The sequence below is a fragment of the Erithacus rubecula genome (genome assembly GCF_903797595.1).
Source record: "Erithacus rubecula genome assembly, contig: scaffold_247_arrow_ctg1, whole genome shotgun sequence".
Taxonomy (NCBI): domain Eukaryota; kingdom Metazoa; phylum Chordata; class Aves; order Passeriformes; family Muscicapidae; genus Erithacus; species Erithacus rubecula.
Window position 1 is genome coordinate 109,962 of NW_027636075.1, and position 23,172 is coordinate 133,133.

Consider the following 23,172-nt stretch of genomic DNA (forward strand, 5'->3'; position numbering starts at 1 on the left):
CAATGAGGAGGAAAAGCCCTGGAGATCCCTCATGAGGGTGGGCTGCAAACACAGATCTTGGGTATCTGAGGAGGAAAGATCCAGCCTGGGCCAGAGAAGTGCGCAGAGCTGCAGCCAGAGCTCAGAGTTTGGGGTCCATGAGCAGCATCATGATGAGAAGAAGCCCCACGAGTGTTCGAATTGTGGGAAGAGCTTCAGCAAGAGATCCTCCCTGATCTGCCACTGCAGAGTCCATGTGGGGGAAGAGCCCTACGAGTGTGGAGCGTGTGGGAAGGGCTTCAGTACGAGATACAAACTGATCCGCCACCAGATGATCCACACTGGGGAGAGGCCCTATGAGTGTGACAAATGCAGGATGAGGTTTCAGACCAGCTCCAATCTCCTCAGGCATCAGCGCATTCACACAGAGGAGAGGCCCTTCCGCTGCCCCAGCTGTGGGAAGGGCTTCAAATACAACTGCTGCCTTGTCTCCCACCTGCGTATCCACACTGGGGAGAGGCCCTATGAGTGCTCCCAGTGTGGCAAGTGCTTCAGGACCAGCTCTGATCTGATTGTCCACCAAAGGAGCCACATGGCTGAACAGCCCTACGAGTGTGATAAATGCAGCAAGAGGTTTCCAACCAGCTCCAGTCTCCTCCAGCACCAGCACATTCACATAGAGGAGAAGCCCTTCTGTTGTCCCGAATGTGGGAAGGGCTTCAGGTACAACTCCAACCTCGTCACCCACCGGCGCATCCACACCAGGGAGAGCCCTTATGAGTGTTCTGAGTGTGGGAAGAGCTTCTCACAGAGCTCACACTTGACCACGCACCAATGGAGGTACCACTAAGGGAAGCCCTGTGAGTGCCTTGAATGTGGGAAGAGCTTCATGTGCCGCTCCAGCTCCGTTCTCCGTTACAGGATCCATGCTGGATGATCCCAGTGTCTCCCAGTGGGCAGAGCCCCAGTGATCTGTGTTGGGAAGACACCTGGCTGGGGGGGCTCCACATTCTCCTGGCTTCCCTTGGGTACCTGGATACATCCACAGACCAACATCACAAATCCATTGTGGAGAGCACATTTGTCGACTTCTGACCCCAGAAAAATATCATTTGTTGCATCTTCTGGTGGCATCAAGCAACACTGGGTGGCCTTGGAGGTCTTCTCCAATAAAAAAAAAATCGTTTTAATCCTCTCTGGCCAATGCACATCTTCCACATCCAAATGGGAACAGATTGGGGCAAATCCCATGATTTTGGAGACAGTGGGGTGGAAACCCCTCCAAAAGGGTTCTTCCCACCCAGCCAAGCATGTGGATGCTCTGCCAGCAGGGACACGTAAATCTTTTTGTTTTGGCCTTGAAACAAAAAGGTTTCTGTTCATCCCTTTGTAAGTCCTGAAATTAGAGTAAAAATAAAGATGTTGAAGTAATGCATGGATGGGGAGATGTGTCCTGGTGGCAGCGTCCCCACAGGTGTGGTGACATCGTCCCCTGCTGTGTGTCTTGGTGGCATTGTGTTGCCTCCCCTCTGTATGTCCCCATCCCCTGCCATGTCTCCCTGTCCCCTTCCATGTGTCCCCGGCCCTCCCTCTATGTCCCTGTCCCCAGCCCCCAGCAGGGCCAAATGTTGTAAGGCTGAATGGGGTTGGGACCCCAATGGAATCTCCATACAAATCTGGGCCTTCTGTGTGTGCACCAGCCAAAAACTATATTTAGTTGCTATGTTTTGCTGTTCGTTCACATGCTTCTTTCACACACTAGCTGTTTCTGTGTATTTCATTGTTTAGACTAGTATTGACAACAGGTGCACAGCATGAAAAAATTTAAGGAGTTTTTCGATAACTTGTTTGAAACACCCCAAGGCCCCTGGAACATAAACTATGTTAAATTGGGAGAGAAGATGTTGAAAACATCGAATACCAAGATTAGAAGATTCAAGACAGCAGGGGGCAGCAAGGATCTTGAAGACCACCAATGACAGACTTTTGAGGGGTTGAAGGGGTGGATCAATATCCTAAAATTACCAATTGTGAAGTGTATCCCCACGTGGGTGATGGTTGCAGAAATGTATAATTGGGGTGAATTGTAAACAATAAATTGGCTTCCGCAAAATCATATTGATGTGCTGTTCAAAGTCCAGTTTGTTCCTGCAGCCAAAGTCCCTGAGGTCCTGGGCTCTCCGAGGGGAGTCATCCTGCAGTGTCCCCATGTCCTGCAGAGTGTCCCCATGTCCCTCAAGGTGCCCCTATGTCATGCAGGGTGTTCCTGTGTCCCTCAGGATGTTCTCATGGCTGCTCCTGGCTCTGAGCATCTGCACTTGCCCTGGCACAGGCAGGGGCACACCATGGCACAGGTAGGGAAACCCTGTGACACCCTATAACACCCCACAATATCCTTTGTCCTCTGATTTTAGGTTCTTTCCCCCTCTTTTGGGTTCATTGCCCCCTGGTTTTGGCCTTTTCTGTGCTTGTTTGGATCCTTTCCATCCTTTCCCCCTGTTATGGGCATCCTCCCCTTGACTTTGGCACATTTTTGGGTGCACCCCTCCCCTCCAACCCCCTCCGCACCTCTTAGCCGCCCTTGTTCCCCTCCACCCCAGCCCCCTTCCCCACAGATGTTTCCCCAGCTGTGTCCCCAATTATCCTCCCATGCTACATGGACTCGGTTCTTGCCATCCTGGATGCCCTTGAGACCCCAGCCCGGGGCTGTGGACCTCCTCTTCCAGGTGATCCAGAGCTGGCCCAGCTGCCAGGGGACACTGGTGGCCCCGGGACTCCAGGTGAGTGGCCTGGTGAGGTTGGTGGGAGGGTTTCGGGTCATCTTGGGACTGACTGTGGGTCTTGTCCACTCTGCAGTGAAGAGCAGCCAGGGCCAGGGAGCCTGGGATGGATGGGGGCAGGAGAGGTTGGACACTGGTCCAGATGGACACCAGAGCCGTGGATTCCACTCTGGATGGACACTGGTCTGGAGACACACCAGAGTCACAGATCTCAGCTGGACACTGGTCTGGACAGCCCTTGGCCCTGCAGCCCCCCAGCCTAGGCAGCTCCCAGCCCAGATGACCACCAGTCTGGACACACCCTGGCCCAGCCCACTGGCCCACCAGCCCATCCCAGTAGCCCTAACCCCAAAACTGCCCAAAATAAACCCAGTTCCAGAAGATCAGCTCTGGGTGATTCCTGCAGAGTGAGTGGGAAACTGAGGCACGAGCTGGAGAGGTGACTTTGTGGTGATGGGAGGGACCTCAGGACCCATCCTGGAGACCAAAACAAGCATTCACACCCTCAAATTGTCACTGCAGCATCTTGAGAACCCCAGCTGTCACACTGGGGGGACTCCAGGAGCCACCGTGATCACACAGTCCCTCTGAGGAATGACCCACAGTAGGTGACAAATTGGCAGGTGGAGGTGACAAAAAGCACAGGTGCCACCTTGGGGATAGTACAGAGAAGGGGTCCTGTGGTGCCAGCAAGTTCCCCTCCAACTGAGGGGCACCCTAGGGTGACAAAGGGGGGGTCAGGGGTGTTCCCAAGGTGAGAGGGGAGTGGGTTTGGTGGGGAAGTGTGGTTGGGGCTCGACAGAAATGCCTCCAGTCCAGTCTGTGCCCAGAGCACGGGGGTGGCAGGGCACCTCTTACTCTGTCACTGTGTTCCTCTGTTACTTTGTCCCCTGTCACCCTGTCTCTGGTCATCCACTGTAACCCACTGTCTCCTCTGCTGGGCAGGAGGGATGGTGGCACTCCCAGATGGGTGACCAGGTGGATCTGCACTCGCCTGCCATGGGAGCAGTTGTCAAATGTGACCTGGGGACACTGGATGGCACTGTCACTGGTATGTCACTGTCACCATCATTGCCACCATCACTGTCACTGTCATTAGCACTCTCACTGCCACCATCACTGTCACTGTCACTGCCATCATCACAGTCACTGTCCAAGCACTCACTGGCTGCCCCCCAGGGAATGCAGGGGTACCAGGGAACAGCCAAGGGACAGAGGGACAGATAAGGGACTGAAGGATACTCAAGAGGAACACAAGGGGGACATGAATTGGACACCAGGAGAGACATGAAGTACACAAAAGGGACAGGAGAGGATACAAGAAGGACACTCAGGGGACACTGGGGACCCTTTGGGACATTTAGGGACACTCAGAGTATCACTGAAGGTGTAGCAGTCGGGGATTTCGTGGTTCAGCAGCATTTTGATGTTGATGGCCTTGAGCTGGGAACATCACAATGACATTGATCAGTCTGAGGGGACAAAAACACTGCAAGAGGCCTCAAAATCACCAAACGAAAGGAAAAAAATCCACCTCAAAATCCCAAAGAAACCAATGAAAAAGGGAAAACTCTGCCCCAAAAAATCCCCCCCAAAAAAAACAGGAAAGGGAACAAATCTGCTCCAAAAAGCCCCAAAAACCTCGTGAGTTCCTGAAGTCCCAAAGAAACACTTGGAAAAGGAAAAATTCAACCCCAAAATCCCCCAAGAATTAGAATTCCACCCCAAAATCCTAAAAAAACAAGGTGAAAAGGAAAATTTCCACACCAAAATCTCAAAAGTCCAACGGGAATGGAAAATTTCACTTGAAATCCCTGAAAGCCCCAGGAGTTCCCAAAATCCCCCAAAAAACCCTAGAAAAGGAAAAATACTACCACCAAAATCTCCAAAAAAAACAAAAGGAAAGGGAAAACTGGGCCACAAAATCCCCCTAAAAATCCTGGGAAAGGGTAAAGGGAATCCTAGAAAAGGGAAAATTCCACTCCAAAATCCCACACAGCAATTTGGAAATAGGACTGCAAATCCCAGACTGGGATTTTAGGGATGGGAAATGTCCCTGGGTGGGATTTTTGGAGGGTTTGGGGATTACCTGTGGAAGCCACCTGGGACAGTGCTTGGCATCATGGCACAGCAGCTGGACACCGGGTGGGGATTGGGACTGGACAATGGACACTGGGACTGAGGCTGGGCACTGGGAGTGGACACTGGCACTGGGATTGGAGCTGGACACCAAACCAGGATGAAGATAAAGCCCCTTGCCTGGTACTGGGAGCTATTGGAGGGGTACTGGGGGTGCTGACTGCTCCCCCCTAGAACAGGACGAGGAACCCCCGGATTGGGGCGGGGAGCTCCGAAAATGAGACCTCCCCCTCCCCGAGCTCCCAGTCAGCAAGATCAGGTGCGACAGCCCTGACCCTGTCCCTATCTCAGTCCCCGTCCCCATTCTCGGTCCCTGTCCCTATCCCCGGCCCGTATTCCCAGCCCCTGTCCCTATTCCCGTCCCTCTCCCCTCTCACCAGACGCCGCCGCCATCGCTCCGGACCTCAGCGGCCCTCACGTGACAGGGAAACATCGCGATCCTCTCGCGCACCAATCATAGCGCGCGACCGCTCCTAGATTTGCATAACCACGCCCTCGAGCTTGGTCCCGCCCACCATCGGCTGCAGCCGGGTCTGGGCTCTGTTTCCTCCCAGTGAGAGCCGAACTGGCAGGAAAAGCACTCCCAGTTGCTTCCAGGTGCTCCCAGGATCGCTCCCAGTGCTCCCAGTATCGGTCCCCCAGCGTCGCGCGGGGCGCAGCCACTTTGGAACCCCTCAGGGCACAGCGCGGCTGCTTTTGGGTGTCGGTACCTGCTCGGGCCGGGCTGGGAGCGGAGGAGGAGCGAGAGGAAGAGGAGGAGCGGGAGGAAGAGCAGCAGCAGCAGCACCAGCGCGGCTCCCCCGCCCGCCCGCTAAGGCTCCCCCTGCTCCGCCGGCATCACCCTCCCCCTGGAAGCCGCAGGTGAGCTGGCTGGGGGAGCTCGCCCCATATCAGTTGGGGGGAGGAGGAATCCAGGAAGGGTTTTTTGCGGGGCAGGGGATGTTTGAGCCGGAAATGGCCCGGGAGGGATTTTGGCGGGTCCCACGTTGCGATCCCCCGGTAACGGCGGGGAAGGGGCGATATTGGGTCTGGAGACACCCGGGAGAGCTGCGGGGAAGGCGGGAGCCCCGAGCAGGGAGAGCGCAGAGGGGCGATCCCGGAGCCGAGGGACCCACTGGCCATCTGGAGGGGTGGAGGAGGTTGGTGATGAGCGGGCTCCGGGTGCCCGAGGCTGAAAGGGACTTCTCCAGCTCCATTCGGGTAGCGTGAACATCAAAACCAACGCGCACAGCCCTTGTTTTCGCCCAAAACTGGATTTCCGCTTCCCAAACATTGGCCTGATGGAGGAGGAGGCCGTGAGGAAGGGGAACATGCCACCGGAGCCTCAGGCAGTTGAGGAGGAAGTCACTGCCCCTTTCCCCTCTGTCCTGCTCCATCTCCCAGCCCAGCACGGCCCCTGGCTGCAGCACAGCCCCACTGCTGATGCTGTCCTTCCCCTTCCCTTTGGCACGGAGGCAAATCTCACCCTCTCCTTGTCCTTCCTTGCCCAGAGAAGGAGCTGAGCACGGAAACCAGTGAGGACACATCCCTGTGCCAGAACCCCATGGAAGAGGCCATTTGGAGTGGCTCCACAGCACAGGAAACCAATGAGGACGAAAAGCCCTGGAGATCCCTCACGAGGGTGGGCTGCAAACACAGATCTTGGGTATCTGAGGAGGAAAGATCCAGCCTGGGCCAGAGAAGTGCGCAGAGCTGCAGCCAGAGCTCAGAGTTTGGGGTCCATGAGCAGCATCATGATGAGGAGAAGCCCCACGAGTGTTCGAATTGTGGGAAGAGCTTCAGCAAGAGATCCTCCCTGATCTGCCACTGCAGAGTCCATGTGGGGGAACGGCCCTACGAGTGTGGAGCATGTGGGAAGGGCTTCAGTACGAGATACAAACTGATCCGCCACCAGATGATCCACACTGGGGAGAGGCCCTACGACTGTGACAAATGCAGGATGAGGTTTCAGACCAGCTCCAATCTCCTCAGGCATCAGCGCATTCACACAGAGGAGAGGCCCTTCCGCTGCCCCAGCTGTGGGAAGGGCTTCAAATACAACTGCTGCCTTGTCTCCCACCTGCGCATCCACACTGGGGAGAGGCCCTATGAGTGCTCCCAGTGTGGCAAGTGCTTCAGGACCAGCTCTGATCTGATTGTCCACCAAAGGAGCCACACGGCTGAACAGCCCTACGAGTGTGATAAATGCAGCAAGAGGTTTCCAACCAGCTCCAGTCTCCTCCAGCACCAGCACATTCACATAGAGGAGAAGCCCTTCTGTTGTTCCGAATGTGGGAAGGGCTTCAGGTACAAGTCCAACCTCGTCACCCACCGGCGCATCCACACCAGGGAGAGGCCTTATGAGTGTTCTGAGTGTGGGAAGAGCTTCTCACAGAGCTCACACTTGACCACGCACCAACGGAGGTACCACTAAGGGAAGCCCTGTGAGTGCCTTGAATGTGGGAAGAGCTTCATGTGCTGCTCCAGCTCCGTTCTCCATTACAGGATCCGTGCTGGATGATCCCAGTGTCTCCCACTGGGAAGAGCCCCAGTGATCTGTGTTGGGAAGACACCTGGCTGGGGGGGCTCCACATTCTCCTGGCTTCCCTTGGGTACCTGGATACATCCACAGACCAACATCACAAATCCATTGTGGAGAGCACATTTGTCGACTTCTGACCCCAGAAAAATATCATTTGTTGCATCTTGTGGTGGCATCAAGCAACACTGGGTGGCCTTGGAGGTCTTCTACAATAAAATCCATCGTTTTAATCCTCTCTGGCCAATGCACATCTTCCACATCCAAATGGAAACAGACTGGGGCAAACCCCATAATTTTGGAGACAGTGGGGTGGAAACCCCTCCAAAAAGGGTTCTTCCCACCCAGCCAAGCATGTGGATGCTCTGCCAGCAGGGACACGTAAATATTTTTGTTTTGGCCTTGAAACAAAAAGGTTTCTGTTCATCCCTTTGAAAGTCCTGAAATTAGAGTAAAAATAGAGATGTTGAAGTAATGCATGGATGGGGAGATGTGGTAGACAATGACACAGATGAGGTCATGGATGGGGACATGAGGGGACACAGCCTTTCATGGGGACATAGACATGGATGGAGACACAGCCTAGCTGTGGACATAAGGGGACGTGGACATGGGTGGGGACATGAACTGCAACAGCATCAATGCCACAACCTGTGCCACCACAGTGTCACCTGCACCTCATCTCAGCCATGGCTAAGATGGTTGCCCAATGCACCACATCCCCACTGTCACTACTGCAATATCCCAGCCAAATGTCACCACCCACCAGGATGGGAGGGTTGTTGACAAGTTGTTGTCAGGGCTTGTTCAGCTGGTGAAAAGCTTTCCTAAAAATGGAATATAAGCACATGTAGCTGAGAGTGAATTTGGATTCTGATCAGCAGTCAGTAGACCCCCTCTCTCTTCCAGTCGTTGATTCTCCAGTGCTGAGCACTGCCGTGCCGGACACGCTGGATCTCCAGGAGGAGCTGGAGCCCAAGGCAGCAAAGTGGCACCATTGACATTGCCAATGCATTTTTCTCTATTCCTTTGGCAGCAGAGTGCAGGCCTCAGTTTGCTTTCACCTGGGGGGACGTGCAGCACACCTGGAACCGACTGGCCCAGGGGTGGAAACACAGCCCCACCATCTGCCACAGGCTGATCCAGGCTGCACTGGAAAAGGGTAAAGCTCCAAAACATCTGCAACACATCAATAACATCATTGTGTGGAGGAACAGGGCAATAAAAGTATTTGAGAAAGGAGAGAGGATCATCCAGATTCTGCTGGAAGGAGGTTTTGCCATCGAGAAGAGCAAAGTCAAGGGACCTGCCTGAGAGATCCAGTTCCTAGGAGTAGAATGGCAAGATGGACAGAGCCAGATCCCCATTGAAATGATCAATGAGATCATCACAGTGTCTCCACCAACCAGCAAGAAGGAAACACAAGCCTTCCTAGGGGCCATAGGTTTTTAGAGAATGCATTCCTGAGTGCAGCCACACTGTGAGCCCTCTCTACCTGCTCACCCTAAGAAGAACAATTCCAGCTGTGGCCCTGAACAGCAACAAACCTTCACCCAGACCAAGCAGAAAATCGCTCATGCAGTGCCCTTGGCCCAGTCAGGATGGGACCAGAGGTGAGGAATGTGCTTTACTCTGCAGCCAAGAATATGGCTTGTCCTGGAGCCTTTAGCAGAAGGTGCCTGGGGAGACTCAAGGCCAAGCACTAAAATTCTAGAGTCAAAGTTACGGAAAGACAGAAGCCAACTACACTCCCACAAAAACAAGAAAGTTCAACCCATCTCAGAAGTAATTAGTACAAAAGCACAACTCTTCTTAGCACCCCAACTACCCCGGTTCTGGAGTGGATGTTTAAAGAAAAGGATCCCTCTACCCACCACACCACCAACACTACATAGAATAAATGGATTGCCTTCATCACACAGTGAGCCTGTATTGGAAAACTGAATTGCCCTGAAATTTTAAAAATAATTACAAACTGGCCACAAGATTAAAACTTTAGTCTCAGTAACAAAAAGGAGCAGAAACAAGTAACCCAGGCTAAAAAGCTCCACCACACAACCAACTGCCAGCACAAGAAACATGCTCTGCTCTTGTCACTGACAGTTTCTGTCTCATGGTTGAGATGAACCAGAAGTGGAAAGTGGCTGCAGGGAGCTCCACACGACGAGTCACACAAGCTACTGAAGGAGAAGGTGAATCAAGTGCACTTGCTGAACTCAAAGCCATTCAGCTGGCCCTGGACACTGCTGAGAGAGAGAACTGGCCAAAGCTCTGCCTTTATACTGAATCATAAACAGCAACCAATGCTCTGTGGAGTTAGCTAGAAAGGTAAAAAAAGGCCAGCTAGCAACATAAAGGAAAACCAATTGAGGCTGCTGATGAGTGTAAAAACATTGCCACTCAGAGAAACTCTCTGTAAAAGTCCATTTTGTAGATAGGCATGTCCCCAAAAGTCAGGTAATAAAAACACCAAAAGAACAAGCAAGTAGATCAAGCTGCAAAAATAGAGATGTCACAAATAAATTTAAATTACAAACATAGGGGAGAGTTGTTCCTAACTCAATAGGCCCATAGTGCCTCAAGCCATCAAGGCAAAAATGCCACCTCTAAGTAGGCACAAAACTGAAAAGTAGATTTAACCATAAATAGCATTTCTCAAGTTATCCATAACTGTAAGACATGTGCTAAAATCAAGCAAGCCAAGAAAATAAAGCCTCTCTAATATGGGGGGAAGTATTCCAAATATAAGTATAAAGAAGCCCAGCAAATTAACTACATCACACTGCCTCAAACCCCCCAAGACAAGTGCTACGTGAGCACAATTGTAGAAGCCACCACTGGATCATTAGAAACCCACCCTGTACCTCACACTACTACTCAAAACACCGTCTGAAGCCCAAAAAAGCAAGTCCTATAAAGACACAGCACCCCTGAGAGAATCATCAGACAACAGGACCCATTTCAAGAACAGCCTTAGAAACACCTCAGCCAAAAACCAGGATATTGAATAAATAGATCATATCCCTTATCACACACCAGCTGGCAGGAAAGTTGAACTGTACATCAGACTACTTAAAACTACCCCAAAGGCACTTGGTGGGGAGGCCTTCAAAAATTGAGAAATGAACTTAACAAAAGCAACCTCAATAGTTAACACCCAAGTCCATCAATCAAGCAAGTCCTGCCCAGTCTGAAGCCTTGCACACAGTGGAAGGGGATAAAGTCCCTGAATCACATAAAAAAGGTATTTTAAGACTGTTTAGATTAGTCTAACCTCAAGCAAAGGCATAACCTACCTAAATAAAATCCAAAATTTGAAACATCAGAGCAACCTTTTCCCACTAAATTCCCAGTGGAAGACCAGGACCATCTTCATCACCACTAGACCTTAAAAAAGAAATTACACCCTTCTCCAAAATCATTGTTTCAACACAACCACATCTGTCACTCCAAGAAAACTATAGTCAGCATTTAATCACACTGCTAGCAACACCCTGACCAACAGGGCGTTAGGTTGTATTACAACTCTGTCAGTCTTTTGCTTGTTATATTACTATATTTTTATTTTTATTTTCCCAATAAAGAACTGTTATTCCAATTCCCATCTTTGCCTGAGAGCTCATTAATTTTGAAGTTACATTAATTTAGAGGGAGGGAGTTTACATTTTCTGTTTCAAGAGAGGCTCCTGCCCTCCTTAGCAGACACCTGTCTGTCAAACCAAGACACTGCACTGCTCCATCTCCATCCCCCACGGCAGGATGATCCCCAGTGACCCCCAGTGGGCAGAGCCCCAGTGATCCCAGGTGACCCATGTTGGGAAGACACCTGGCTGGGGGCTCCACATCCTCCTGGCTCCCCGTGGCCTGGATTTTCTTTGCATTTTTCTTTGCCCTTCCCAAACACACAAAACTGGGGTAAAAATAAATAAGTTGAACTAAGATGTGGAAGGGGACATGGGGGGATCTTCCCAGGGATAAGAGAGATGCTGGGTCTGAGGGAGTTGAGGGTTCCTGGGAGGGACTGGGGGGTTGCTCAGGGCTTTGGGCACCCCGGTCCCAGCAGCTCCAGCTGCACTGGGAGATCCTGGTGGATGTTCTGGGATAGTTGATCAAGGACCCCCTGCCCTGGAATTGTACCCATGTCCCCCTGCCCATTCCCCTGTCACCTCACTCCCAGTCCCATCCTGCTCCCATTCCAGTCTGGATCCCATTCCCTCTTTCATTCCCTGTCCCTGTCCCATATTCTGTTTGGTTGCCTTTCCCATATTTCCAGTCCATATTCCTTGTCCTGTTCCTATTCTCATATTCCTGCTCTCATTCCCATACTTCTATTTCTATAATCCCTGTCCCATTTCATAGTTCCCACTCCCACTTCTACTCCCGTATTCCCATTTCCAATCCTGGTCCCATCTTCCTAATCCTCATCCCACATTCTCTCTCTGGTTGCTGTTTTCACATTCACCACCCCATTCCGTGTTCATTTAGGCATTGCTCATGGCCCCCAGCTGGCCCCAGCAGCCCATCCTGCCAGCAGCCCTGGGCTCAGCGCCCTCCCTCCTGCTGGGGCCGTGCAGGGGCCACGGGCCTGCCCCAGGCTCCTGTTCTGCCCCAGGAGCAAGGCTGCAGCTCCAGCCTTTGTGCCCTGGGCCGCAGCAGCCCAGGGCAGGCCCAGCTGCAGAGCTCCCAGCCCCGATGGGTTCCACTGCAGCACTGCTCAACACTGATCCCCATCCCAGATTCTCTCTCCGCTTGCTGGTTGCACACTCCCTGTCCTGTTCCCATATTCCCATCCCAGCTCCCATTCCCGGTCTCTATCCCCGTTCCAGGCCCCGTTCCCGGTACCTCTGCCGTATTCTCGGCCCTGTCCCTGTTCCCTCCTACCAGACGCCGCCGCCATCGCTCTGGCTCCCCTCGGCTCTCACATGACCGGGAAAACCGCGCGCTGCTCGAGCCCACCAATCACAGCGCGCGATCGCTTCTTTATTTGCATAACCACGCCCTTGTTCTTGGCCCCGCCCACCGCCGCCTGTAGCCGCGTCCCGGCGCTCCTTGCTCTCAATGCTCCCAGTAAGAGCGGTACTGGGGGGGAAAGCGCTCCCAGTTCCTTCCCAGGGCTCTCAGGATCGCGTGCGGTGCTCCCAGTACCGCTCCCAGTGCTCCCACTATCATTCCCATTGCCGCGCGGGGCGAGGCCGCTTTGGAACCTCCCAGAGCAGAGCGCGGCTGCTTTTGGGTGCCGACACCTGCCCGGGCCGAGCGGGAAACAGAGGGGGAGTGGGAGGAAGAGGTGGAGAGGGAGGAAAAGCAGGGACCCAGGAGAAGCAAGAGCAGGAGCAGGAACAGAAAGAGGGGGAGTAGGGGGAAAAGGAGGAGCCGCAGAACCTCGCGCGTAGCCCGGCCGCCCCCTCAGGCGGCAGCTCAGCGGGTACGGCACCATCGGCCCTCCCCTGGGAGAGGAGGTTAGCGGGGAGGGGGCGCTGGCCACAAATCCATCGCGGGACTCTAGGGGACGGCTTTTTCCAGGGCAGGGGATGTTTGGATCTTGCAGGAGCCAAAAGCTGAGCTGGAAATGCCCCTGAGTGGATCGTGCCGGGTCGCTTTTTACCGGCGGGGAGAGGGCGATATCGGCTGTGGGGGTCCCCGGGAGAGCTGGAGGGGAAGGCGGGAGCTCCGGAGTGGGGAGAGCGCAGACGGGCGATCCCGGAGCCGAGGGACCCCTGGCAGTCTGGAGGGGTGCGGGAGGTTGGTGCTGAGCGGGCTCCGGGTCCCTGAGGCTCAAAGGGGCCGAGCACTTGGTCAGCGGGACCATAGAACCCAACACGCTCAGCCCTTGTTTTCCCCCCCAAGCCAGGATTTCCCATTCCCAAACCTTGGCCAAAGGAGGAAGACGAAGCCGTGAGGAAAATGGTCCGGAAACCCGAGGCAGGTGAGCAGAAAGTCACTGCCTCTTTCCCCCTCTGTCCTGCTTCATCTCCCAGCACGGCCCCCGGCTGCAGCACAGCCCCACTGTATGCGCTGTCCTGACGGGGACGCAATGGGGGAATCTCCTTCCCTCTGGTACGAAGGCAAATCCCATCCTCTCCTTGTCCTTCCTCGCCCAGACAAGGAGCAGAGGATGGAGACTAGGGAGGACAAATCCCCGCAGCAGTGTGTCCTCAACTGTCCCCCCGTACTACAGGGACTCGGTGCTCGCCATCCTGGATGCGCACAGGCCCTCGTGTCCCTGCCCCAGGCCTGTGGATCTCCACTTCCAAGAGATTCAGAGCTGGCCCGGCTGCCAGGGGACACTGGCACTCCGGTTGGGTGGCCTGGTGATGTTGGTGGGAGGGGGTTTGGTGTCATCTTCGGACTGACTGTGGGTCTCGTCCACTCTGCAGTGAAGAGCAGCCAGGGCCAGGGAGCCTGGGATGGATGGGTACAGGAGAGGTTGGACACTGGTCCAGATGGACACCTGAGCCATGGATCCCACTCTGGATGGATACTGATCCAGATGGACACCAGAGCCATGGATCCCACTCTGGATGGATACTGGTCCAGATGGATGCCAGAGCCGTGGATCCCACTCTGGATGGACACTGGTCCAGATGGACACCAGAGCCATGAATCTGCAATCTGGTGGGTGCGGGGTTGCGCAGAATCCTCAGGGGGATGAGGGGGGGTGGAAGTGGCCAGGGCTGATCCCAAAAATGCTGTCATCCGCCGTCCTGTAGGATGTGGGCCACACCCTGCTTTGGGGCACTGGTGACAAACTGGTGGGTGGCGGTGACAAAAAGCGCAGGTGCCACCTCGGAGATGGCACAGCGAGGGGGTCCTGTGCACCAAGCCCTTGCCCCTGAGGGTGACAAAGGGGGATCAGTGACGTTCCCGAGGGGAGTTCCCCTGTGCCCGCAGCATGGGTTGTGGGGGCACCCATCACCCTGTCCCCCTGTCACTCTGCTCCTCTGTCACCAGAAGGGGTGGGGCCTGAGGGGGGCTGGTGTGGACACTCATTGGGTGGGGACCTCTTCCCTGGGTGGGCAGGGAAATCTCGAGAATTTGGGACTCCACAAATTGGGACCCTTCAAGGTGGGGATGCCAGGCTGGGAGTGCACCCCCACCACCCCCGAATCCACCCCATGGACCTCTCCAAATTATTTTCTCTATCTCATCATTCCAAACTCAGCCCCTCAAATGCCTCCCCTGTTCCACTGACCCCAAATCCAAGCCCAAAATTCTTCTCCCCATCCCACCACCCCCAAATCCAACCCCTGGACCTTCCAAAATGACTCCCTCCATCCCACCGCCATGTAATGCAGCCCCTGGACCTCCTAAAATGGACCCCCCCACCACCACACATGGAGGTGGAAGCCCCGCCGGACACTCCCGAGCCCCCTGCCCTACCAAAGACCTGCAAGTGGCACACTGTGACCACTGCCACACCCAGAAGGACTCTGAAAGGGATGGGGGATCCCCGGGGAGCCGGGCTGGGTGCGGCTGCAGGGCTGGAAACGCTCCTACAGCCACTCTGACACCGACAGCAGCAGGGCTGGTGACAGGGGTGTCCCCAAGGCCAGCATGTGCTGGTCACTGTTCCAGAGGGCATTTTCCACCCCTCCAAGGCACCCAAGAAGCCACGGGGATGTGAGGGGATGAGGCCACATGAATTTCAGCAGTACCTGCACTCCGTGGGCAGGAGGAGTAGACGTGCTGTCACCAGGGCAGGTGAGAGGGTACAAGGGTGGGAGAGTGGGGGAAATTTTGGGGTGATGGGTGGGGGGGTGATGATTTTTGGGGTGATTACAATGGGTGGGGGGTGATGATGGGTGGGGGATGATGAGGATGATTTTGGGGGTGGTGGGTGATGGGGTGATGATGATAGGTGGGCTTGATGAATTTTGGAGTGATGATGGGTGGGTGGTGATGATGATGGTGGGTGATGAATTTCAGGGTGACAAGGATGGCTTGGGGGGTGATGGGGATGGTTTGGGGTCATGGTTTGGGGAAGCGATGACTTTTAGGGTGATGATGATGGTTGGGAGGTGATGGATTTTGGGGCATGGAGTGGGAGGTGCTGGCCTGGCACAGCCACCTGGAGTGCCTTGTCCCCCCCTCGTCACTCCCATGTCCCCACATGTCCCCAGGGCACAGTGGCACCGGGCCAGGTCCTGCGGCTCCGGCACCAGGACCCAGCCAAACTGACTTGGCACTTGTGGGGTCACCCATGGGGTGGGCATGGAGCCACCCTAGCCTAGCCCCACACCTGGCCTGTCACTGTCACACTGCCACACCTGCCAGCATTTGCAACCCATGGACACGTGTCCCCTGGTCCTGCCATGCTCGTGGTGGCACCTCCATGAGCATCACGACACCTGTGGTGCCACCTCCATGGCCACCTTGGTGTCATCATACCCATGGTGGCTGCTCCATAGCCACATGTGCCCTTGTGTCACCACAGTCATGGTAGCACCTCTTTGGCCATGTGTCCCCTCGTGGTTGGACCTCCATGGATGCCTGTCCCCTGGTGTCACCACATCCTTTGTGGCACCTCCATGGCCACCTGTCCCCTATCCTAGCACCCCTGGTGGCATGGCCAGGCCACATGTCCTCTGTCACTGCCACACCCCTCGTGGGTGGCAGGCACACAGGGGCACCCACGCCCTGTTCTGCCCCCTCCCATGGCCAGGGCACACCATGGCCCCTGCCGAGCAGCCCTGTAAATGGCCTCTGTTACAAGCAGCCAGTAAGGAAGGGCAGGGAATTGTTACTGTGGCACTTAAATGCAGTTTATTTCTTTTGTTCATCCAAAGAAGTTGAGGGATATTGTAGGTGCTGTACTTAGGAGGAGTGGAATGACTGAGTTCACCAGGCTGGAACAGCTTTATTCTTGAGTGAAAGCTGAGTGCTGGATGTTGAAGTAATTTCAGAGAAGCTCAGAATCTGCTGAGTTGGAAGGACTCCATCAGGGTCATTGAGTCCAACTCCTGTCCCTGCACAGAACACCACAATTCCACCGTGAGCCTGAGAACACTGTCCAAATGCTTCTTGTCCCAAGACAGACTTGGGACTGGGACTGACTGCTTCCCTGGGGACCCTGTTCAATTGCTCAAGCTCCCTCTAGGTGAAAAACTTTTCCCTGATATCCAACCTAAGCCTCCCTGACTCAGCTCCAGCCATTTCCTTGAGTCCTGTCCCTGCTCATGAGAGTGAAGAGATTGGTGCTGGTCCCTGCACTGCCCCTTGGGAAGATGTTGAAGAGCTCAGTGAGGTCTGACCTGAGTCTCCTCCTCTCCAGCTGAACAAACCAAGTGTCCTCAGCTGTTCCTCACAGAGCCCCTGCAGATCCTTCCCTATCCTAGTGACCTCCTCTGGACACTGTGCAATGGCTTCATGTCTTTTCTATGTTGTGTTGTCACTCAAGGTGAGGCCACCCCAGTGCAGAGCAGAGTGTGACAATCCCCTCCCTGGCCCAGCTGCTGGTGCTGGGCCTGCTGCCCCAGGACACGGTGGCACTTTGGGCTGCCAGGGCACTGCTGACTCATGTTCAACTTGCCCTTGGCCAGGACCCCCAGGTGCCTCCCTGCAGCTGCTCTCCAGCCTCTCCTTCCAGTCCATACACCAAGGCAGGGGTGCCCCATCCCAGGGGCAGAATCTGGCACTGCCCTTGTTGAACTCCACACAGTTGGTGATTGCCCATCTCTAGTTGTGAGGTTTCTCTCAGAGCCTCTCTGCCCTCCAGGCAGATGACAGCTCCTCCCAATTTAGTGCCATCAGTTAATTTACTGACTATCCCTTCAAGTCCCATGTTCAGGTCCTTAATGAAGATGTTGAAGAGCTGGGGCTGACAGTGGAGTCCTGCAGAACCCACTGGTGACCACTGCCAGTGTGGTGCCACCCTCAGTGCCTGACCCCTGAGCCAGTTGCTCACGCCATGTGTTTATCCTGCTGTGTGCTGGACACTTTGTCCAGAAGCATTCTGGGAGACACAGGAACAAAACCTCTGCTGAAATCCAGAAAGATTCCATCTGCTGGTTTTCCTGCATCAACCGAGTGGGTTTTACCCTGTCGTAGAAAGAAATCAGACTTCAGAAGCAGAACCTTCCCCTCATGAAGCCATGCTGACTCTGACTGATGCCTGTATTGTCCTCCAAGTGTTTTTCAATACTACCCAGAATAAACTTTTCCATGATTTTATCAGGTATCGAAGGTGAGACTGACTGGCCTGGAGTATCTGGTGTCCTTCTTGTCCTCCTTGACAATCAGGACAGCATTTGCCAGCTTTCAACCAACTGGGACCCCTCAAATCCCATATGTGAGCTCTGTGTTTGCTCTGATTTCTCCAGGGGAAGCAGACTGCTCACACTCGCATGTCTGAGCTTCTATTCTCCTCAGGCAAACCCACTCTGAGGGCAGCAATAGTTAAAAGAATAATTAAAAATAATTCCTGATTACAGGCACAAAGTCATTGCAGTTAAAGCAATCTCTTCAAAAGCTCTTTAAGGTGGGATTCACAGGGCACAAGTGAACTGCCATGAAAGTCAGGTTGGGAAAAAAAGTCTTAATCATGTCTGCATTTAGTACAAAATCCCGGCTTCAGGGGAAGTTGAGGAATGTGTTATTCTAGAAAGAATTGTCTTAAGGTGGACACACTGTACTTGTTGCTCTTTGCAAAGCAAAGATAAGGAGTCTGTCACATTCTGCTGTTTAAATTAAATTATCTGCTTACATTTCAGGGATTTTTGGTGGCTTGGAAAGAGTTTGGTGACATTTGTGAGCATTTTCTTCTTTGTGCATTTCAGCTCTATGTTTGAGGAATGTCTCCTGTGATTTCCTGTAGAAAGCAGGAGTTCTTTACTTGGCTGGATGTGTGGGGCATAACTCCACCAAGCTCACTCACTGATAATAGAAAATGCATCTGTTTCTATACTCCATTTTATATACATATTCACTGATTTTCCTGGAATAAGCATACATATGATAATTATTTCTCCCAAAATCATTAATATACTTTGTCTTCCCTTTCTGCATGCGTTCTTCTGTCCTGGGGGTCTCTGGTGGTCCCTGGTGGTTGGCAACCCCAAAGTCACACCTGAGCTGGTAAAAGTTGGCACAACTGGGCTGGTTGCTTTCCAGTTCTTCCTATGGAAAAGGCATCATGCGGTTCCATAGGCCAGTGAGTTTTTAAAAATAAGCATTGTATTAACCTAATGCCTTTTCCGACACTACCTAAATACAGAGGCCAGACAAAATTAAGGGAACAAAAAGCGGTTGTTATTTATTGAAGGGCCTTCAGGTACATCTTGGGCAGACAAGCTGTAGATTTGATGGTAGATAAAGTTAGCACCTAGAGATAAAAGAAACAGTGGGAGGGATTATACTGATTGATGAATGGGAAAAGAGATTTGCCTTTACAAACAAACTGGAGGTTTGCTGGTAAATGAAATTGGATATCGGAAGATGAAAGAAGCAACGGGGAAAAAACTATGAATTGTATAAGAATTAAAAATTAAAAGGAAGGGTTATACATTAGAGGGGAATGTCAGGTGTCAGGCATTCCGGGAAGTCTGTTCCTCTCAAGTACCTCAGCCAATGGAGAAAGAGAGAGGGAAAAGCGGCCAGGAAATTGGGATAAAAGGAGGCTGCGTCCTCCAAAAATTGGACAGATCCCAGGGGAATGCCCCATGGCCTCTCCCTTTATTCGAATAAAGCAAAAAGGACTCCTCTGTCTCCTTTTTGGACATAAACCTCCGGTGTTTGTGGATTAATTTTCCTTACAAACTTACAGGAACTCCTCCCGGTTATTATAATTTTTGAATCAGGGACTCTCAGGCAGAGATATGGGAGTAGGAATAAGAGCTCTTTATTAATATATCTAGCCAGACAAACAGAAACAACAGCAGCTATGAAAATTAACAAGAAAACAGAACAAATAACTCAGTTCCAGTCCCTTTTCAGCCGCAGACACGCTCTGCCTGCGTTTGATCCCGGTGGTGGAAAGTGGGGCAGGGCACACACGGAGCTGCGGAGGCTGCAGGTGGGACCGGGGGGGGCAAAGCTGCAGCTCCGTGTCCCAGGTGGGAGAAGAGTGGAGGAAGGTCCCCTCCCTTCTCACCGTGCGGGTCCTGGTGCTCAGCTGTGTGCTCAGAGACAGGAGGCTGGAGCGGAGAGATGGCAGTGCAGGGTCCGGCAGCAGAGAACCCGGCTCCTGATGCTCGGATGGTGAGGGCTGGAAGGGTGCAGTCCCCGGACTCCCCTCAGACCCCGCCGGAGAGTGAAAAGCAGGGAGACAGCCCCCGCCCATCCCTTTGTCTTGAGCCATGAAGAGCTTGGGTGCAGCCCGGCAGGGTTTCTTAGCATAATAATGGGAAAAATTCTCCAAAAGGAGGAAAAGTAAGGGAACAAACCCTAACCCCACACAGAGCCCCACCCTGGCTGAGGGATATATAAGGGGTGCAGAGCCCTGGGGTGCCCAGTCTTGTGAGAGCCACTCTTGCAGAAGGAAGCAGCTCCCGGGATCTGTCTGTGCTACAGGACCTCAGAGATGGAGGATAACAAGGCAAACCCCAAATCCCCCCGGCCACCCAGCCCCCTGCACGGCTAGGGGCAAGATCAGGCCCTCAGTGGGCCCCTGGTGGGGGTAGTGAGTGCCTCAGTGTGGCCACAGTCAGACACTGAGGAGGAGGAGGGGCCCTTTGTCATCATAGGAGAAGAGAAGAAACCTGACACAGATGTCTAGCCTTCCCAGTAGGGAGAAGTTCAGGCCCAAGAGCTTCACCTGTGGGAAGAGGCAACAAGGCTGTGAATTCTACCAGTTGGGACAAGTAACACCAGTGAAGGAAGAGTCCCCGTGTGGAGTGGGGGGTCTGTACCAGTGGATGGTGGCTGTGAGGGTGCAGGGGGGAGATGCAGTACAGCAACAGCTCTTCCAGTAGCAACAAAGGGTAACAGTCCAGGAGCTGCCTCGAAGGGAAAAGGATGTGAATGGCCCAAAGCTGCCCCAGCAAGGGGAAGCGAGTTTGAACAGCCAGGAGAACCAGGCGCATCCTCCTGCCCCGAGTGAGGAGGTGCCATCAGCAGGGGCATAGAGCCTGGTCCCTGCCCTACACAGCTCCAGCAGCCCCCCAGCCCCTCACCCAGCCCACTGGGAAACCAGATCCCCAGTGAGCAGCAGGAGGAGGCAGATGGGGGAATCACTCCTGGCAGAGAAAGGGAGTGAGGGGAACCCAGCTGGGGATGATCAAGACTGGGAATAGCACACCCAGACAGAGCTTTCCCAAAAGTGCCAAGGTGAGGCAGAACCAGAGCTATCCCAAGGAGAGGCCAGCAGCTGCCAAGACCTCTCTGACTGGGAAGACTGCTTCAATCCAGAGCTGTGCCATGAAGTAGCTGTGAACAGGGACTCCATCAGCCAAGTTCCCATGGAGCAAGACAACAGCAGCAAACACCTTTCACATGTCACCTCTGACTCACAGCTAAACCTCTTCAGCTTCAGGACCACTGCCTTGCCACAGGAGGAGGAGGATGACTGGGACAAACTCAGCATCCCTGAGCTGTATGAAGAAGGCAGCAGGGCCCAAAGAGCAGCCCTGGCAGGCTGACCATGCCTGTCCCTCGGGAGGCCTGGGGTTGAGGGCCATGCACCAGAGACACTCCATGCCCTCGCTTTCCCTCCCTGCACGCCCAGGGGCTCCAGAGCCCAGGGGGACCAAGGGCAGGGCCTGTGGAGCCCACTGGCCCCCCTCGGCTGGGCAGGGCCCCGGAGCAGCCAGCTGCCCCCAGTGCATGGCCCCGCACCTCAGACAGGCAAGCAGACACTGGGTCATGCGGGCACTATGGTCACTGACGTTCACTGAGGGCAATGCGGGCCTGACGAGGTCACTGCAGGCACTGCAGTCACTACAGTCACTGCGGGCACTGTGGGCACTGCGGTCACTGAGGGCACTGCGGGCACTGCGGTCACTGCAGGCACTGCAGTCACTACAGTCACTGCGGGCACTGCGGGCACTGTGGGCACTGCGGGCACTGTGGGCACTGCAGACACTGCGGGCACTGTGGTCACTGTGGGCACTGCAGACACTGCGGTCACTATGGTCACTGCGGTCACTGTGGGCACTGTGGGCACTGTGGGCACTGCGGTCCCTGCGGTCCCTGCGGTCCCTGCAGTCATGAGGTCACTGTGGTCACTGTGGTCACTGCGGTCACTGTTGGTCACTGTGGTCACTGCGGGCACTGTGGTCACTGCGGTCACTGTGGTCAATGCGGGCACTGCGTGGGCACTGTGGTCACTGTGGTCACTTCGGCACTGTGGTCACTGCGGTCACTTGTGGTCACGCGGAACTGGGGTCAAGCGATCACTGCGCGCACTGTGTCACTGTGGGCCACTGCGGGCACTGCTTCACTGTGGTCACTGCGGGCACTGTGGGCAATGCGGAAATGCGGGCACTGCGGTCACTGTGGTCACTGCGGGCACTGCAGGCACTGTGGTCACTGCGGTCACTGCGGTCACTCTGCTGCTGGCCCTGCCTGAGGCCACAGCCGCAGGAGCAGTGTCTGTGCCAGCACCAAGCTGGCTGCAGACAGATGGTGGCTGGCCCGGGGACTGCACGGTGCCCCAGGGGGACACACAGGTGGCCTTGGCCTGGACATGGCCCCGCAGCCTCAGCTGCCGAGGGGCATCTCCCCATCACCCAAAGTCACCACTGTGCCCGGCCTCAAACAGCATCCATGGGGCACACTGGGTGCCAGGGGGCTCAGAAGTGAATCCCGTGGAGTCATCAGGGTGGGAAGAGACCCTGATGGTCACCCAGTGCCACTGGCACCCTGGCAGCACCACCATCACCACAAAGCCACATCCCCAAGGGCCACATCTGTAGAACTCTTCAACACTTGAGAGACAGTCACTCCACCACTTCCCTCGGGAACTTCTACCAATGCCTCATGCCTCTGTCAGAGAAAACTTGTTTCTGATATTGAATTGGAATGGGCACTTCCGTTCAGGAAGTGTCAGATGAGAGGTGTTACTCCATGGATGTGACTGCAGGACTTTGACTCATATCATTCTTCCAAAAACAAATGAAAGTTGAGTTTAAGAAATAGTAGTAGTTACAAAAAAAAAAAAAAAAAAAAAAAAAAAAAAAAAAGAAAAGAGAATAGGAATAAGAATAAGAAGATGATGGTGAAGAAGAAATAGTAGTAGTGGTAAATGAGAAAATAGTTATTAATATAAGAATACAAAAAGGGATAAGAATGACAGCAAGCATAACAAGTGAATAAGATTAATCAGAAGAATAGAAGAATTAGAAGTATAAGAAGAATATGATTGATGGTGGTGGTAATGAAGAGACAGGGTTTTCTTTATATGCTTGCATTAAGCCATGCATCCATGAAGCAGTTTATTGATACACAAAGCAAAATTTATATGCTTTTTCAGCTATTGCTAAAAATAACGCACCAATAATATTCATGTTACTAAGCTATATTGCTTACTTGTAACTAAATAACATTGCTCAATCAATGCCTCATTTAAGCTAACCAGGTACATGTAGTATTTCACATAAATCCCCATGAAACTGCATGGTAAGCACCCCGTACCAAGCACTTTCTTATCTTTTACATTCCTCCTTTAAAATCCCGCTTACTCTTGCCAAGGCTTGCAGCCTACTATGGCTAACACATCCATGTTGGTTGTGACAAGCTGAGCAGTGCTTGCAGTTCTGCTCTCTAGTTCTATTCCCACATATGATAATGAAGAAGAAATAGGAGTAATAAATAAGAATAAAA